The sequence below is a fragment of the Heterocephalus glaber genome, unplaced genomic scaffold (assembly GCF_053883595.1).
Source record: "Heterocephalus glaber isolate CG9 unplaced genomic scaffold, H.glaber_assembly_v1.0 deba00001004, whole genome shotgun sequence".
Classification (NCBI taxonomy): domain Eukaryota; kingdom Metazoa; phylum Chordata; class Mammalia; order Rodentia; family Bathyergidae; genus Heterocephalus; species Heterocephalus glaber.
The window spans coordinates 1,922,268-1,942,257 of NW_028258179.1; the positions used below are offsets into that span (position 1 = coordinate 1,922,268).

General features: G+C 40.6%; 1 long non-coding RNA gene across 13 annotated transcripts in view; it reads left to right on the forward strand.

Moving 5' to 3' along the window:
* Positions 1 to 31: 31 nt before the first annotated feature.
* Positions 32 to 19,990, forward strand: part of LOC101716033 (uncharacterized) — a 76,199-nt gene continuing 56,240 nt past the window's right edge. For 3 of the 13 annotated variants that reach the window (XR_015450550.1, XR_015450552.1, XR_015450555.1), the window contains exons 1-2: positions 44 to 217; positions 943 to 1,038. This is a non-coding gene — a long non-coding RNA (uncharacterized LOC101716033). Of the gene's footprint in view, positions 218 to 285; positions 387 to 942; positions 1,039 to 19,990 lie in introns of all 13 variants that reach the window. The other 10 variants (XR_015450549.1, XR_015450548.1, XR_002390307.2 and 7 more) reach the window with 7 other exon arrangements.

Genomic DNA, 19,990 nt, shown 5'->3' on the forward strand with positions numbered 1-19,990 from the left:
TCCCGCTGAACCGGAGGCCACCCCCCTGCTTTGCATATGCTCATTAAGGCTCTGGGCCCTAGGAGGCAGAGGCGAAAATCAGAGGTCTGCGAGGCCGGTGTGTCCCTAACAGTTCATTCTAGCTCAAAGGAGCCACTTAAAGTAGTATACCGACCCCCTAATACAACGGTAATAAAACAAGATGAACTGATTGCAGCGTCGATCATTTGGTGCGTTTGTAAGTAACTCCTTACCTACTAATCCTTTTATTTCTTTGTGAACCCTTATTTTTATTTTACATATAAGAAATCGAGGAAGAAGGGAATGTTGGCACGTCTGGCTCCAGAGCTAGGGTTTGTGATCATTTGCCTGCTGCTCTGGGGGATCCAAGCCCTCCCACATGGCAGGTCAGCTCCTCCCATTGAGTTATCCTCTCACCCTTCAAAGGTTTTTTGTTCTGTTTGATTTTTGCTTTCTAATCATTATAGATTTCTTGGCTAAAGTGGAAAAATTTAAAAATTATCTTTTTGCTTATTCGTTGACGGAAGTTAAGAAAAAACCCCCCAACTCCCCCTAAAGATAATCACTGCTTGAATTAAAGGGCTACTAGAAGTCAAATTGATTGAAAATTCTTCAGGAGTCTGGGGTCCCTGTGTTTGGATTTTCCTCGCACGTTTTGTGAAGTCCGCTTGTAAATTTTGGAGCTCCACCCCGGGTGTGGGAGTGCCTGGCTCATTGTGCAACCAGGTTGGCTAGTAAATTGCCGGGTTCTCCCCAGGCAGGGTGTGTGACATCTTCTGAAAGGTTGAGGGGTCATGATTTCCTCCACGCCTTTCCATGAGATAATTTCAAATGGGATCATGAGTTTACTTCCATCTATCTGATTTCTCATAGCCAGAGTAATTAGGAGGGAAACAAACAATTCACCCATTCACTGGACCATAAACTGACATGTGTTTACAGATGAGATGCCATGAGATCCCGAGTGGATTCCGTATGACCCCGTGGTGGAAGGGGTGTGGATGAGGTCGTAGATGACACAGCTTTGATCAGGTGTTTGTAAGTATTCTCTTGGGTGATGGTTCTTAGATATGTATTGCATTATTCTTCACTTCTGTTCATGTTTGGCCTTTTCCATGATGAAAAAGTGTTTGAAAAATCATCATTAAGAAGTTATTTGTTTTCTTTCTTTTTTTGTGGAGCTAGGGCTTAAACTCAGGGCTTTGCACAGGCTAGGTAACTGCTCAACCACTTTGTAAATCCCCAGCCCAGAAGTTGTTTATTGTATTTTCCTTGTACCAGACTTTGTTCTAAGTGTCTAGGACACATGAATACACAGTTACAAATCTCTCCCTTGAGGAATTTATGTTCTGGACAGGGAGGAAGAGCGATAAGGGAACCGCCTACAGTGAACGTATTAAGCTCATGAATTTTCCAGTGCTCAGTGCGAACTGCTGTGGAAAAGGAAAATAGGAAACAGAAGATCACATGAGAACGTAGATCTGATAAGTAAGAGGACGGAGAAGAGGACTCAGTTCTGAGGCTAGGGGCCACGTGTTGAGAAGGAACCTACAGAGGAGGCTGGGTAGGAAAAGTGGGAGGGGAAAGACAGCGGAACAAAGGGTGAGCAGGCGTGTTAGGAAGGAGGGAGGAGAGGTGCGGGAGGAAGATTCCTCAGGGAGGAGAGAGGCCCAGCTGTGTCAACAGCTGTTGGGAGGCCAAGTGAAAAGCCTGTGGCAAGCATGATCAGCTCACTAGCAAAAGAGCCGAGGCTCTCTTGTGTCAGTAGAGCCGCACTCATGTACGTAAATTGAGTTGGTTTGACAGTGGAGAAGGGTGACCAGGCAAAGAAAGTCTGACATTACAGAACTGGAATTGACTGGTTTCCCTCTTTCATGCTAACTTGAGGGCAAAGCTTGTTTATCTTTACATGTCTGGTCTTGACTGAATGGCCGGCCTAATACAGGACTCACAGCGCTGAGTGAACAAGGGAGAGAAATCCGTGGGGATCCGGGGTGAAGCTGTGACTTCCCTAGAGCGGCTGTTGCAGATCCACATCCCGAGGGCAGCTGGAGGAGAGGACAGGAAATTCCTTTATGACACTGACAGCCAAAGGTTGGGGACTGGGAGCTAATTTCTATCTTTCTCATAAAATCGATTCTAGCTCACTCTAGGACCAAACACCCACTAACTGGAACCTCTCCCAGTCTTTGATGCCCTTCATCATCTCGTCCTCACCCATGCCGGGGAGCGCATCTTTCAGAACACGTTTTATTTACGTATTTAGAAAGAATCGCTTTTTTGTTTTTAAACAGACATGGGAATAAGAAAGAAGTTAGTAAACGTACAATATGAAATAACAAAAATGTCATCACGAGTAATTTTTTCAAGAAAATCAAATATTAGCTATCAGGATTTTCTGTTAAAGCTAAAATGAATACATTTTTGACGTGAGCGGCTATACCTTCACACCTAATGCTGATAATAGATGCTGGTCTTTTATGTTTTTTCTAAATGGAGACAAGATGACTAAGATGACAGAGAATGTATACTTCCCAGATGCTAAGCCCTGGATATTCAGGGAGAAGTTGAAATAGTCAGGGTACCACTGTGAGGAGAAGGAACTAACTCTGCAGCTTCAGAGTGCAGGAGCCAGAAAGAGAGGTTCCAAGGCCCCTAGGCAGATAGAGCAGAGAGAAGCTGACAGGCGGGGTGGAGGAAAAGTCTTACCCAATGTGTGAGCAAAACCCTAAGCTTTGCTCAGCTTAGAAGCCGAGCCGGTGGCCCAGCTGGCAGCAGAACTGCTTCTGGCCGCAGCTCTTCCCACAGCCACAGCCACAGGAGCCGCAGCCACATGAGCCATGGCAGGTGCAGCGGCAGCAGCAGACAACCATAGGTTTGCACATCCACAGCCACAGCAACCCATGGTGTTGGTCGAGAGGACTCAGGTGAGGAGAGGGAGATCTGGTACTTTCACTTCAGGGGCCCTTCAATACCTCTTTTGGGCCCTAACACGTGGGAGGCAGCAACTTCCTGATTGTTTCTAGCAGCTTCCCAGCGAGAACTTCACAAGACCTGAAGTGAATTTCCTCAAGGAACACCTCTGATCTCACAGAATTGCTTATTTTTAGCATTTACTTCCTCTAGTTAGGCTTTTCATAACAACACGTTTCTAAAATACTCAGTCTCGTTTTAATCTATGTTTCCAAGTGCATCTGTGACCTCCCTGAGCCTTATTGGAAGAAAGCGTATCTCCTGTTTTCCAGGCAGCAGGAGGCCTCGGCCCTGCTGGAGATCATGCCCCGGGTTTCAGAGGACCCTTTTCTGTTTTCAGATTCTCTCTCCTGAATGCATTGGAAGCTGGTATCCCATGTGAATGGACCAAGCACCAAAGCCTCTTCGCTTGTACCCTACATTCCTGATCCTCCAATGTCAGGATGTTTTCTCATCTATTTTTCAAATTCATATTTGTCCTTGATTCACAAGTCAAAATATAGGAAAGTCACCTGCTCACGTTAAGGTTCTCTCTTGCTGTGGGATACTCTATGGGTTTTGAAAAATGTGCAATGATGCATGTCCTATCACTGTGTCATATAGAATAGTTTTGCTGCCCAAGAAATCCTGTGATCTGTCCATTCTTCCTGTCCTTTTTTTTTTTTTTTTTTTGGTACTGGGGATCGAACTCAGGTCCTTGCTCTTGCGCGGCAGGCAGCGCTTCCTGTCCTTTTGCCAACTCCTGGAAACCACTGATTTTTTTTGCTATATCTATAACTTTGCCTTTATTATAAGGCATGAAATTGGAATCATAACATGTGTCTAATTTTTTCTAAACTGTAAGCTAAGTGCTCATCTAGATTTGTGATGTCAGGCATGAAATAATCACACATTTATCGTGAATACTACTTCATTAGGTTCACAGTAAATAGAGGAATCTTACTCTGTATGCTATGTGTAGCTTCTACTCCAAGCTGTTGAAGAAGAAAGGAACCAGTCACATATACAGAACTTCACTCCAGATATTTTATCATGTTTATTCTCAGCATGACTATGAGGGTGTGAATCTCAAACGTCCCCAAAAGGCTCCTGTGTGAAGGCTTGCACTAGTCTGTAGCATAACTGGGCGGTGGTAAAACCTTAAGGATATGGGGCCTGGTGGAAGGAAATTAGGTCACTGGGGCATAGCTTTGAAGGGGACATTGAGACTCTGGCTCTTTCTTCCTTTTCTCTTTTGTTCCCAGCTGCCATGATGTGAGCAGCCTCCTCCGCCATACACTCCCACCATGATGTTCTGCCTTGCCACAAGCCCAAAGCAGTGTGGTCAAATATGTAACCATAGACTGAACCTTCTGAAACTATGAGCCAAAGCAAATCTACCCTCCATTAAGTTTCCTTAGATATTTTGTCACAGTGAGAGAAAGCTGGTTAACAGTGCTCTAGGTAAATACCATTAGCAGATCATGAGGTTCAAAGGACATGCTGAAGGTCATATATCTGCTAGGGTCTGAGCTGGTGTTCCAACTTTGAAAATCACTCTAGCTGAGCTGCATGGAGGGACCCTCTTGTCCCTTCTGTTCTAAGCTCTCCTTTGTTTCTTCTGACTTTCAGGCTAGATTTTATTCTTTCAGGTACAACTTTGGAAGCCAATGTCAGTAGCAGTGATTAAAACTTTTCTTATTATATTTAGCATTTGTGCAGAATGATGGTTAGCCCAGGCTCCTTCCTCTGGGGCAATGCCTGCAATAAATCATGGATGCTGACACACAGACTCTTATCTGAAGGAGCCTTGCATGCTCATTAGCACCTCTGTAAATGTCAGCTGCATTGCAAACCCTGGCCGAATGGTGAATGACCTTTGCTTCCACACCCAAGTTTAATTTCTTGACCATTTTTTTCTTTCTATTTAAAATGCACCAGCACCATATGAAAAGCCCTCCAGGCTGAGAACACAGTAAAAGAAAGCCTTCCAAATGTACAACACAATGTTTACAAAGAGACTTGAGCTGTAAATTGCACTCTGTAATTTATGTTAATACATTTAAAGGATTAAAGAAAGCAGCCTTCAAAAATGATTTTTTTTAACAGTTTCTAGCTAGAAAAAATAACTTTCAAGTGAAAAAAAAATGAAACCATTCAAATGAGTGTTAAAACCTTTGGGTGACAGGTACATTTCACATTCTTATAAGAGCAAAATACTGAATGTGTAACTGAAAAATAAACTACCATAGATTGTTGAGACAAATTTAAACACGATTGTTGCTTTAAAATTTGTATACTCAGAAATATGCCATGATTAGTCATTTTTAAAAATCCCAGTTAAAACAAAGTGTCTCACTGCCCCTCTTTTCTCTGTTTGAAGGCTCTTGGAAATTTTCTGGTTTTATTTGAAACAACCGAGGAGACTTCTTTTCTCTACTGCTGTCATCCACCTAGCCTCAGTCATACCTTCCTTACACTTTCTCCATTCTTTTTTCGGATGCCCATCGCCAGTTGCCAGACAGTAACCCTTTCTCCGTGTTCCCAGCCAGACTGTGCGCTCCTTGAAGTCAGGATGATGTCTTGCTCTTTCTGTCCCTGTATCAGGAAACTTGAAATGAATTCACAAGCAGGAGGGGGAGGTAAGGATGACCAAGTAAAATAAATTGGGCCAAAGAAGAAACACAGTGCAAAACTTCCAAAGAAGAACTGGAGACAAAGCTGAACCTGACCTAGGGCAGATATGGAGGCGCCCTACCCAGCCTGTTAGAGGCAGGAATTGAGGGAGGACCCAGGGAAGCCCCGTGTAAAAGTTTCAAGATGGCAGATTTTGGGTAAGGCATATTCCCAGGTCTCTTTTTGTGCCCCTTTCCTGATTGCTGGCTTGTTGGAGTAGACTTTCTCTAGTTCCCACAGCCTAGGTCTCTTGAAAGCCTTTTTGAACTCCCCGCGACTTGTTACTGTGAAAGGTGCATTTCCCTGTACAGATAGAACGTGATGGTAACTTTCCCAGAAAAATAGGACTGACTTCACAGCTTTGGCACTTTGTTTTTCTACTTCATTTTTTCAAAGAAAGGCAGCATCGTGTTGTGTTGGCATCATTAGTATTTCTGGCGGTTCTCTCGTTGACAGTCTGACTTCGCTAGTACAGGACCCAGAAGAACATAGATGGGGCCGCGATCAGTTTGCGTCTGCAGACGTTCTGAACACTTCCTGCTTGTGAACACAGTGCTTGGGGTAAACAGGGGAAGGAAAGGCCCTGCTGTCCTCCTCCACCAGACATCCCAGCGACTTAGCTCCTTCTGGGTCACATTGCTCCAGAGCTTCTTACGATAAATATAAAAAGAAAGAAGAGTTTTATGCAAAATCCTCTTGCAATCTTCTGGGGCAGTTTTGAACTTGCATCCTTTTCCTGAGGGCTATGTGGGAGATGTGGGTTATTTCCCCATACATTTTTCTATAGCAGTTGAGTGCTATGGTGGTAGAGGGTGATTTTACCTTCGGGAGACACTTGGCAATGTCTAAAATATTTTCGTTTGACATAATTGGGACAGAGGTTATCCTAACTAGTAATGAGTCAAGATCAGGGATGCTGCTCACCATACTAAAGAGAATCCCCCACAAGAAGGAATTTCCTAGCTTAAAATGTCAGTAGTGCCAAGGTGGAGAGAACTTGGTATAGTGTTTTATCTTTTCAAAAACATTTTCCCATCTAATATTTCAAACGATAGACTTGCCCCAGATTCACCTAAAAGGAAATTATTTCTCCATTCGTTAACAAAGCTGCACTGAGCCCCTGCCATGTCCAAAGTTCCACGCTGAGAGGCTCTGTAGCTGCACTATTTGCACCATTGTTTGCCTCGTGATGCAGAGCAGGAACTAGGCTGGCTGGTGGGGCCACCAACATCGACTGGGTGAGGCTGTGCAATGTGATTATGACTGATTTCAGACATCCATGCCTTAAGTATTAATTAGCACAAGATGTGTACATAGTTACAATAATTCCATATCCCTTCTCCCACTCCAGCTCACTGTGTGGAAGAAAAACTATCTTCTAGATCTTGCTGGCTGTCTTCACTGGTAGCTACCTCCAAGTTTCTTATTAATTCCACTGCATGGCTATTCCTTGATTTTCACTGTTAGTCTCTGCTAAAATAAATGGAAATTTAGCTTCCTTATATCACTTCGGACATATCCATATCATTATTTTTAGTAAGATTCATAACTAATGGCTAGGTTACTTGGTTATTATACTATAAATATTGCTTACCATACAAAGAGTCTACTGTGATTAAATTTCCTCACATACAATCGTTTGTTCTTCTGGAGTCTCATTTAATTTCTCTCTCATTTCCCTTGATTTATGTGCTACTGTGAGGGCTATATTTCTTGACATATAGATTTTCTTCTTAGATATCAATTGATAAAAATTTTCAAGCAACAGATTTTTCATTCTAATTATAAGATGCCTGTGTGTTTTCAATGCAATAGGAATTTACAGAAAAAAGCAGACCATTGCAAAAGTTTGCTTGTGTTTTCTAAGCAATCACACATTCGAAGCAGACTGAGTAACTATGTGGGAAGGAGAATAACCTTCCATACCCTTGTGGACAAACTTTGTATTGAGGCTGCTTCTACAGTTGTCAGTAATATTTGTGCCCAAGACTCATTCCTTTCCCCAGCCTTTTGTAAGAAAGTTTCAGGGCACTCTAAAGGAATAGTCTCCCGGATGATGTATATTTGTCACTCATGTGTAAGATCATCAGTTCCAACATTGCCTGTTGTAGCAGGCAGGCTTCCTGAGTGCCCACGTCTCCCAGGAGGTCTTACTGCAATTTTAGGCATTTCACTTAAAAAAACCCAAACCAAACCAAAGAAGTAACCTAATCAATTTAATTGGCATTCCAAAAGGAAGTAAATAATACATTGTGTGATTCTCTTGTGACAAAGGAGCCAAATACCAGCAAGGAAGTGGTCCTGTGCCTCTCTTTCCTCCCTCTTCCCAGAGCAGAAAGGGGAATCAGACTGCCTCTGCTCTCCTGAGTCCTCTCTACTGACGACATGGGTTGTTATATTTTTTGATTGCTGTGTTTTTATCAGGTTAATGACTCTTCCTCATATTCCAAATAAAATATGTTTGTAGCATATTGGATGAGGAAATCTATCAAGTGTTCTTTCTATATCTCTGTAGTTATCTCCTATAAATTTTCTCTTTTAATCTTGTAGGTAGTCAATTCCACTAATAAATTTTCTCTTGATAAGCTACTTTTACATTCTTAGAGAAAAGAACACTTGGTCATCATGTCATACAATGTATATATAAATTCTGTTTATTAATAATTTATATTGAAGTTTTTATTCCATGTTCACAAGACAGAAAGGCCTATAATTTTCTTTTTCCAATGCCGCCCTTTCTCCACGATAGAAACATGGTTATACTGGCTTCTCAGTCTGTCCTGCAAGCCTGTCACTTGCTCATTTGTGCTGTCCATCTGTATGTAAAATATAATATTGTTTTGGCACCGTGCCTGGCACACATGACATCGCACATAGACAGACTCACAATTTCATAGAAAACCATCTCTCAGCTCCTGAGAGAATCACAGCTTTTCTCTCTCCCTTGCAGCGTGTTCACTGCCTCTGAGAAGTTGGGTTCATACAGCAAGAAGTACCCACTGCTCATAAGCAGCTGGAATGCTACTATACAGATGCTCTTAGACAGGTACATTTTTTTCAGACACCTGCAAAATATGTGACTAAATCTAGAGCTGGCATGGATAGATGGAGAACTTTGCTTCCACCTGATCATGCCAAGGTAAAGCATAGACTACCTTCTGGCTCCTCTGGCAGCAAAAGCTCTAAACCACATCAGGAGTGGGAGAGGAAGGTAGAGAGAGAAGGGCTGGTACTCACCTGGACAGCCCACTGGTTTCTCCCCTTGGTTAAACAAAGTGTTAGCACACCTGACGCTGGATTCCAGGTTAGCTCAGATCAGTGTTTCCGTTTCTGTGATCCTGACCCCATCCCATGTCTGCAGTGCTCCTCCCACTGGTGCACTTTAAACTCTCTTTGGTAAAGATCAGCAGCCAGCACAGAGCTGATGTGCAAAGGATGTGGAAAAACCAAATACAGATTTTTGTCACAATCTAATCAAAGCTATTTACTTTATCTGTTAGGATTATCTTTACAGATGCTGACTAGGAATGTTAACATCTAAAGGAGCATTGAACAGGAGGGGGAAAGACAAAGCCTTGAAGGAAAGCAAGGCAGATTTACCTCTGAAGCAGTCACCACACCCAAACAGGAACTAACCTGAATATGGTGGTATTTTGTAAAATGTCCTGTCCACTGAGCTTTCCTACAGCTTCTGCTTGAATCCTGACTTCACAAACTGAAACATTTACTCCGGGTGTTTCTCTATAGGCAGCTTCAGGAGGGTCATTACTCAAAATCGTATGAAGGCATTGGAAAGTTCAGCCGGGGAAGATCGACCTCACACGGTAGACTTTTGCTTAGTCGTAGGGTTCTTAGCTCGTGTGTAGTAAGCGGCTGCTTTGCTTGGTGCTGTCCTGGCATCAGCTCCACTTCCTGTCCTCAGCTCCACTTCCTGTCCTGAGGACAAACCAGCTCAGCTGCTGGCTTCTGTCCCTAACTGGAGCCATAGTGGAAATTCAGAAGCAAGAGGAAAACTGGCTTTAAGGAGTAAAGGAAACAAGGATGCTGAAGGCTTCCTGAACTTAGGTGTGAGTAGGAGGTGGTGGGGTGTATCAGGGTTTTTTTTGTTGGATAGAGTACATAACAACCACAAGGAGGACAGCTGTAATTAGGCTCACAGTTTCAGCTCATGCTTGACTGGCTCCAAGGCAGATACTGCACGGCAGAGCAAAGATGCTTACTTCGAGATGGCAGGGAAGCGGATCGGGGGAGAGAGCCAGACCCCACGGCCAGGACCCCATGAACCACCTGAGACACCCAGAAGAGTTCTCCACCAGCCCCGCGGTGGACCCCAAAGCCAATCGAGTTGCCCCTCACCCTAACCCCACAGGGACTGCCTGTGGACAGGTCAGAGAGAAGCTGAGGCAGCAGCAAAGGCATGAAATGGGGATTCTTGGAAGTTCATACATCTCCTTCAAGCTACCTTGGAAAGATCCTTGTCAGGGCAGAACAAAAGAGCTGCTGGCAAAAGGAAATTGCAGACTGGCCAGGCCACCTGTGACTCCTTTCCTCATGTCAGCCGAATTGCTCCATCCCCAGGCAGAAACAACCCAACCACGTTAATCCGAAGTTTTAACAAGATCCTGTCAGGATGGTAGATTAACTCCCCCAGGAAAAAGCCGAAGATCTGAACCAGTGCTTATTAAGGAGGGAGGCAGGTATCTCAAGGGAGTGGGTCCCTCCTGAGGAATAAGGGGGTGCACTGTTTCCTGAAAATCTCATAACAAGAGTGAATCAGAATTAAAAAAGTCTTATTTCCACGATGCAGTGATTACTAACAATGAGAGTGATTAAATGTGCCTCTCTGATGGGAGGAAATAAGAACTACTATTTATTTTTGCTTCTCCATGGACCTGAAAAATAGAGTTCACAAGCTCAAACAAATAGACCTGTGGAAAACTCAGTATCCAACTAGGAATCCACATTCTCCTCAATGACACATGAAACATAAAACTAGACCACTATGAGGTCATTCAGGACATGTCCCTTTCTTTCTTCCTAACTTCCTTTCTGCTTTTTGGCCCTGGGGATGGAACACTAAACCCTCCCGACAGTTACACAAGATTTGGAGGAAGACAGATCATAAAAGATATGAACCAGCAATTGCCAAGTATGGAACACTAATGGTGAATAAACAGGAAATATGGCTGTGGCTACGGCACTCAACGAAGTGGCCATGCACCTCACAGATTGGAATGACCAATGTTATCAAGGGTAGGGGACAGGCAACATAGACACTTTGAGTAGAAGTCCAAATTGTAGCAACTTAGCTCAGTCTAGCAAAAGTTTTGTTTTGACAAAGGAATTTCATTTCTAAGTATCTATTGTTGAGAAATAGCATTTTCATCAAAGAAGAGTCTAAATCTTTATCAATAATGAAATAAGACATCTATCTTATTTGTCTGTATAACTTATTTGCAGGTGTGTGTGTGTGTGTGTGTGTGTGTGTGTGTGTGTGTGTGAGATTTCCAGTCAGGGGTACTTTTGCCCTTGAAGGAACACTTGTCTGAAGATATTTTTGGTTGTTACAACTTGATCAAAGAGGCCAGTGTAGTATGAGTGGCATCTAGTGGCAAAGAACAAGGATGCCATTCTACAGCAAAGTCCCCCACACCGAAGAATTATGTAGCCCACGATATCAATAGTGCTGAAGCTGAGAAACCCTAATCCAAAGACAGAGAGAACAGGTAACAGTTCAAAAGCATCAGGTAGATCCCCACTAAATGCCCTGGAAAGATCTCCAATGTATTTGCTACTGAAAAGAAATCAATTTTCTGAGAAATCAATACAATTTGATTCCACTGTCATGCTAGGAAATAAAAATGATCAGTGAAACGATATATCTGAAAGCGCAAATATCTGTATGCAAATTACGAACATGGCAGGGCACCCATTGGGAGGGACTCAAATGGGAACCAGGAGACATGAAGAGGCATCAGACTTTTTATGTTCCATATCCCTCTTTATTACTAGGATTTGCCCCTGCATGCATGTCATTTAAAAAAGTTTGTCAAACACCACAACACCTGATTTCAGTTTGTTCTCCAAAAGCAGCATCAATTTTAAGTTCTTTAGCTATGAAGTCATGGCAGTCCTGGCTCACACTCACAGCTCACACTCAAAGCTCACACTCCCAGCAACTTGCACAGAGATGGGTGATTCCGAAGCCCTTTCATCACAGACTCTACTCCCAGACAGTCTCTCAGGCTGGGCTATTTCTACATGTGCTGGCTTCATTGTGATTTTCTCCCCCTCTCAAAATTTTAAATGTAGAAAAAGGGAAATCTATGAAAAGCAAACTCCCCTCCCTCACCTGTCCTTCAGCCCCTAATTCCCTTCCCTTGCAAGACCTTGTGAAGTATCTTTTAGTATCTTGAGTATATCTTTTTAAATATATTCTGTGAAGACACAGGTACCATGATAGTGTGGTCTAACATTCAGTCCTTCATAATGATTATCTCATCAGTAGGGATTGAAAATAAAACACAGGTAGCTGCTTACTTCTCACTGATTGTTATGTTTTATTCCTTTTCACCTTTGCATCGTAACTAAGTCTCCCTCTGATGGATTTGTCGATCAGCTTCCATCATTATAACAAATACCCGAGTTAATCACCTTAGAAAGAGAAAAGAGTTTCTTTGTTTTTAGGGATTTTTGATGTTTTGTGTTTGGCTTTTGGCTTTTGTTCTGTATTGGTTTTGTTTGTTTTCATAGTTCGGTAGGCTTCAGCCCACGATCATTGTGTCCCATAGATTTGGGAACTGGCAAGGCTAAACCCATGGTGGTAGGAGAGTTTCGGGAAAGCAGTTGTTCACCTCGTGGCAGGAGCAAAAAGTAAGAAAAAAGAAAGACATGAGGTCCTACTTCAGGGTGACCCCAGGGACCCATGGACCACCTCTCAGCCACAACTCTTAGAGGGGTCACCACCTCCCAGCAGGGCCAAGATGGGGACCAGATTTTATTTTATTTATTTTTTTTGCTTAAATTCTTTTCTTGGTACATTTTAGGTATACAATACATTTACATTTATCATTGGGTGCTTGTACCGCTACATGATGTATCTTGGTTCTTATTTTTTTCCCCATTCCCTGTGCACCCTTCACCCCTCCACCCTTCCCTATTTACATGCTCTGTTTCCATTTTTTTCTATTCTCATAATTTTTCCTTTCCATTCTTTCCTTTCCCCATTTCCTCCCACCACCTCTACCACTTTGGACCTTTTCCTATTTCAAAAATATCAATTATTAGTTATTAATCCTTTTAATCCTTATTTACACTCTCAGTTTCTCACACTAGAGAAACTATTCGGTATTTACACATGTGTGTCCTATTTATTTCACTTAAGAGTATAGCCTCAATGTGCATTCATTTAGCTATAAATGTCTCTAATTTCTCATTTTTTATGGCTGAGTAGTACTCCATTTTATTAGAAAACCACATTTTCTTGATCCGGTCTCCAGTTGATGGGCGTTTGGGCTGTTTCCAAGTTTTAGCTATTACAAATTGTGCTGCTATGAACATGGGTGCACATATATCACTGTGGTATGATTCTTTTAATTCTCTGGGGAAGATACCCAGCAGGGGAACAGCTGAATCAAATGGGACTTTCAGTCCTAGTTCTTTGAGGTATCTCCATACTGATTTCCACAGTGGTTGCACCAGTCTACACTCCCATCAGCAGTGGAGCAGTGTTCCTCTTTCCCCACAGCCCCACCAGCATTTGTCATTGGTTGATTTCATGATAGCAACCATTCTTTCTGGGGTGAGGTGGAATCTCAACATTGTTTTCATTTGCATCTCTCAAATGACCAGTGATGTGGAACATTTTTTCTTATGTTTATTTACTATTTCTACTTCTTTGTCTGAGAAGTGTCTGTTCATTTCAGATGCCCATTTTTGGATTGGGTCTTTAAATTTGGGAGGTCTGATCTTTTTAAGTTCTTTATAGATTCGAGATAGTAGACCTTTGTCTGAGGAACAGCAGGTGAAAATTTTTTCCCACATTGTGGGTTGTCTCTTCACACTGTTGGTGGTTTCTCTTGCTGTGTAGAAGCTTTTTAATAAGAAGAGATCCCACTGGTTGATTGTTTGTGCTAGTTCATGGGCAACTGAGGTTTTGTTCATAAAATCTTTTCCTACACCAATGTCTTTAAGAGTTCTACCTAACCTCTCTTCTAGCTGGTTCAGCATTTCTGTTTTAATATTTAGATCTTTAATCAGTTTTGCTTTTAGTTTAGTACATGGTGAGAGATATAGGTCTAGTTTTAATCTTTGGCAAGTTGAGACCCAATTTTTCCAGCACCATTTATTAGAGAGGCTATCTTTCCTCAGTGAGGGTGTTTGGCTCCTTTGTCGAAGATGAGGTGGCTGAGTGTGTCTGGAGTTTTTTCTGCATCTTCTAATCTGTTCCACTGGTCCTTGGGTCTGTTTCTTTGCCAGTTCCATGCTCTTTTTATCACAGTAGCTTTGTAGTATAGCTTGAAGTTGGGGGTTGTGATACCCCCAGCCATATCTCTGTTGCCTAGAATTGGTTTGCTATTCTGGGTCTCTTCTTGTTCCAAATGAATTTTTTGATTGTTTTCTCAAGGTCTGTGAAGTATGCTGCTGGAATTTCAATTGAGATTGCATTGACTCTATATAGCAGTTTTGGAAGTATGGCCATTTTCACTATGTTGATTCTTCCTACCCAGGAGCAAAGGATGTCTTTCCATTTTCTGATTATTGTCTTCAATCTCTCTTTTCAGAATGCTATAGTTTTCAGAGAAGAGGTCTTTGATTTCTTTTGTTACGTTGATTCTTAAGTATTTCAGTTTCTTGGATGGTATTGTGAAAGAAATTGTTTTCCCTATTTCTTGCTCAGTGAGTCTGTTGTTTGTGTAGAGAAAAGCTATTGATTTTTATGTGTTGACCTTGTATCCAGCTACTTTACTGAATTTGGTTATTAAGTCTAGAAGACTTTTGTTTTTGTTTTTTTTTTCTCTGAGAAGGAACTGCACTTTATTTATTTTTTATTTTTCCCTATTAAGTTTATTGGTATATTTTTGGTATAAAATACAGTTACATTCATCTTTGGGATCTTGTACCATTACATGAGTCTCTTGGTTCTTTTTTTTTTCCCCTTCCCTTGCCCTCCCTTCACCCCCTCCACCCTTCCCTATTTGCAAAGACCTTTTTTCCATTTTTTTTCCTCTTCTCATATTTTTTCCTTTCCCTTTTTACCATTCCCCAACCCCTCCCAGTTCCCTTTGTTTTTGTTTTTTTTTTGGCACCGGGGATCGAACTCTGGTCCTTGCACTTGTGAGACATGCAGCAAACCACTGAACTAAATCCCCAGCCCTCTGGAAGACTTTTGGTGGAGTTCTTGGGGTCATCTATGTAGAGTATCATGTCATCTGCAAATAATGACAGTTAGATTTCTTCATTTCCTATCTTTATTCCTTTTATTTCTTTCTCTTGTCTAGTTGTTCTAGCTAATGTTTCTGAGACTATATTGAACAGGAGTGGTGATAGTGGACATTCTTGTCTTGTTCCTGATTTAGTGTGAAAGATTTCAGTTTTTGATCAGTTAGTATGATATTGGCTGTTGGTTTTTCATAGATGGCTTTTATCAGATTGAGGTAGAGACTGTCTATTCCAATTTTTTGTAGGGTTTTTTTTTTTATCATAAATGCATGTTGGATTTTGTCAAATGCTTTTTCTGCATCTATTGAGATGATCTGGTGGTTTTTGTCCTTGGCTCTATTGATATAGTGTATTCCATTTATTGATTTGCATATGTTGAACCATCCCTGCATCCCTGGGATGAATCCCACTTGATCAGGGTGTATGATCTTGATGATCTTCTGCATTTTATGTTCCAGTATCTTATTAAGGATTTTTACATCTATGTTCATTAGTGAGATTGGCCTATAATTGTCTTTTTCAGTTGGGTCTTTCTCTGCTTTGGGGATCAAGGTGATGCTTGCTTCCAGGAATGAATTTGGGAGTATTGCTTCCCTTTCAATTTCATTGAAGAGTTTAAACAATAGTGGCAGTAGTTCCTCTCTAAATATCTTGTAGAATTCAGCGGTAAAGCCATTAGGACCTGGGCTTTTCTTGGTCAGTTTTTAATTACATTTTGAATTTCATTGACAGATATTGGGTTTAGAATTTTTAGGTCTTCTTCATTCAAGTTTGGTAATTCATATACATCTAGGAATCTGTCCATTTCTTCTGCATTTTCCACATTATTGGCATATAGTTTCTCGAAGTAGGTATTGATGATCCTCTGGATTTCTGCTATGTCCATTGCAATTTCACCCTTTTCATTCCTAATTGCATGGATTTGGGCCTTTTCTTTCCTTTTTCTGATAAGGTTGGCTAAGGGTTTGTCAATTTTGTTTGTTCTTTCGAAGCACCAACTCTTGGCTTCATTGATTTTTTGGATTGTTCTCTTAGTCTCCATTGCATTGATTTCTCCTCTGATCTTTATAATTTCCTCCCTTGTATGAGCTTTGGATTTGCCCCGCTCTTCTTTTTCTACAAGTTTGAGCTTCAGCATCAGGTTGTTTAATTGGGCTCACTCTGTTTTCCTAATCTGAGTATTCACTGCTATGAATTTCCCTTGTAAGACTTCTTTCATTGTGTCCCATAGATTCCGATATGTTGTATTGTCATTGTCATTTATTTGTAGGAACTGTCTGATTTCTTCTTTAATTTCCTCTGTGACCCATTGCTTATTCAAAGTGTGTTGTTCAATTTCCATGTGTTTATGAAATTCTTGTGGTTTCTTTTGCTATGAATCTCCAATTTCATTGCACTATGGTCTGATAACATATGGGGGATAACTTCAATTCCTTTGCACTGACTTAAACATGTTGTATGAGTGATTATGTGGTCTATTTTGGAGAATGATCCGTGTGCACTGAAAAGAATGTGTATTTTGATTTTGTGGGGTGGAACACTCTGTTAACATCTGTTAAGTTCATTTGTTCAAGATTTTGATTGAGTTCTAGTATTTTGTTGCTTATGTTTTGTCTAGTTGATCTATCTACTGGTGACAGTGGGGTATTGAGGTTCCCCACTACTATAGTATTAGTGGTTATTTGATTTTTCATGTCTGTTAGTATTTGTTTTATATAGTTGGGGACACTAGTGTTTGGTGCATATATGTTTATGATTGTCATCTCTTCCTCTTGGATTGTTCCCTTTACAAGGATATAGTGTCCTTCTTTGTGTCTCTTAATCAGTGTTGGTTTGAAATCCACTTGATCTGCAAAGAGGATAGCTACTCCTGCTTTTTTTCGGGTTCCTGTCACATGGAGTATTGTTTTCCACCCTTTAACTTTCAGTCTATGAGTTTCTTTTTTAATTAAGTGTGTTTCTTGTATGCAGCATATTGTTGGATTTTGCTTCTTGACCCATTCTGCCAGTCAATTTCTTTTGATTGGTGAGTTGAGAACATTAACTTCGACGGTTATAACCAATACGTATTGACTTATCATTTCATGACTTTTTCTTTTTGTTGGGTTCTCCCCTTTTGAATTTAATTTCTTGTCGTGCCCTATGGATTCATTCTGCTGGGCTTCCTGGGGTTGTGATCCTTGTTGTCTTTCCCTAGGATATTGTCTAAAATTTTTTGGAGTGGTGATTTGGTATTCATGAAGCTCCTCAGGTACTCTTTGTCATGAAAGTGTCTTATTTCTCCATCAATTTTGAAAGATTGTTTTGCAGGGTACATCAATCTCAGTTGAAGGCTGTTTTCCTTTAGGGCTTGGAATTCATCACTCCAAACTCTTCTTGCCTTGATGGTTTGTGTTGAGAAGTCTGCTGTGATTCTGATGGGCTTTCCTTTGTATGTGATTTGTTTTTCTTCTCTAACTGCTTGTAAAATTTTGTTCTTCTGTTGGGGTTTTGGTATCTTAACAATTATATGCCTATGTGTAGATTTTTTTTGATCAAGGCTAGTTGGAGTCCTATATGCCTCACTTATCTGTATGTGAAGTTCTTTTACCCTGCTTGGGAAGTTTTCTGCCATCCCTTTTGTGAACAGTTTTTTTATGTTATCTATACTCTCTCCTGTTTCTTCATTGAGTCCAATCAGTCTTATGTTATTCTTCTTTGCGTTGTCTAGTACCTGCCTGATTGATTTCTCGTGGTCCCTTAGCATTTTAAAGCAATTTTTCTTTTCCTGGTCACTAATTGCAATCTTATGTTCTATATTTGAAATTCTATCCTCACATTGGCTCATTCTGCTGCTTAAACTTTCAGTAGAGTTTTTAATCTCCTGGAAATCTGTTTGCATCTGTTTTATGGATTCCATTTTTTAGGATTCCATCATTTTCCTCAGCTCTTCTATTATTTTTATCTTTGTTCTATCTAGATGTATTAATCATATCTTGCACTTTGGGCACAATCTCTGCTGTTATCTGAGAAATTATTTCTGATATCATTTTTTCTGGATCCTCTTTTGTTGCCAGTTCAGGGAGTCCAGGTGGTTGAGTATCAGATTGTTCCATTTTGTTTCCCTTTGGTGTTGCTTTAGGTGATCTGGAAGTCTGGTTTTGAGACTTGTTTATGTGTCTTTTCATTGCAAGGGGGGAGGGGTGTGTGCTGCTGGCACCTGTGTGGCTCACCTCCTCAGTGCTGGGGGCGGCTCTGTTCCTTAGTGCTGGGTTTGGTGGTACAGCAGCCCAGAATTCTCCTCCTTGGTGCTGGGAGCAGCTCTGCTGCTTGGTGCTGGGTGCCATGGTACAGCATCCGGAAGGTTCACCTTGTTCGTCAGTCTTACAGCAGTATCCTCTGCCATATATGCAGCAGGGAGCCTGGGTGTATGACAGGCAATACCATCCAGGGTGGAGTAAGTTGACTCTAATATTTACATAATGACAAAATCATCTGATGACACATTTCTCAGATTGAATTCCCTGTGGTTAAATAACACATAATTGTCTACATGGAAGACCCTTATGTTTTTGCTTTGGCTGCATGACATGTCTAAAGGTCTTTTTATGGCAACATTGTAGCCTGCACACTTGCCTTGTACAAACCACAGAACCTGAAGTAAAAACAAAGGTAAAGACTCAAAATCACAGTTGATCCAAGATGGGTAAGAAACAGAATGAGATGGAGGCAACCCTGAAGAGAAACAATTTACTTGAGAACATGTGTTTCACAAATTAATAGATTTTTCAGAACCATCTGTTGAGTCATAAAGTATCACTCTGAAAACATATATGTGTGTATACAGATATAAAGTATGTCATGTTTGTAGCATATATGACACATATACAACCTGATGAGTGTTATATGATATGTATATTAATGACATCATATCTATATTAATATATAATATTCATAAGTATACTATAAATATGCATGATGTATAAACATAATTATGTATATAACACATATAGAAAGTTTTGTAAAAAAAAGAGAAAGTTTTGTATAGGTACTACATAGGCAATATATGAGTATAAACACAATACATGTATACTACATATATTTTGCATGCACTATATACACACACAGACACAGATGCACACATAGACTATCCATTCATTCATTCTAAAAATATTTGTTTACAAACTACAATGGGTATCAAATCTCATGATCCATGTAAATTGTGCTTTAGGTCTACAATTAGCATCCAAATATTTCTTTAAATTGAATGCAAGAGACTAGATAAGTAGAAAAGGAATGTAAATATTATTTAGTGCAAACATGTTCTTATAAGCAATAAGAAAACAAAGCAATTATTTTTCAAATCTTTTTTGTGGTCAGGCTAATATAGGACATCAAGCAAATATTTCTTTTCTCAAAATAACCTTATCTGGTTGTGCCTACATGAAAAAAAAGTCACAATCAGGAAAAGTTATTTATGAAGGAATTAGCATGCACATTTATTAGACCATTTTTAAATGTTATAACTCCCTTTCTGTTTACATCTTACAAAGTGAGCAACTGTACAGGAAATAGTCCCTTCCTCACCTAATCAATGACCATCTTTAATATAAAATTTAAAGTGAACTACCTTGTGGAATCCACTAAATTTCTTGGCATAAAAGAACAGAAGGCACTACGTAGGGCATAGAATAAAAAAAATATGGAAAGTGTTTAAAATTTAAAAAATGCATTACCCTAAAGGAATCATTGCTCTTAACCCCCCTCAAAATACTCCTCACTTTGAACACACTGATCCCATCAGTCTTGCCATTTTTGAAGCATTTCTGAAGTCCTTTTTCGTGAATGTCTTCAGTTGTGCTGTCATGGCTGCCTCCGTGTTCTGAATCAGTTCAAAACATTTGCCTTTCAGTGCTACAGGATTTTCATGTAGAAAGACGGG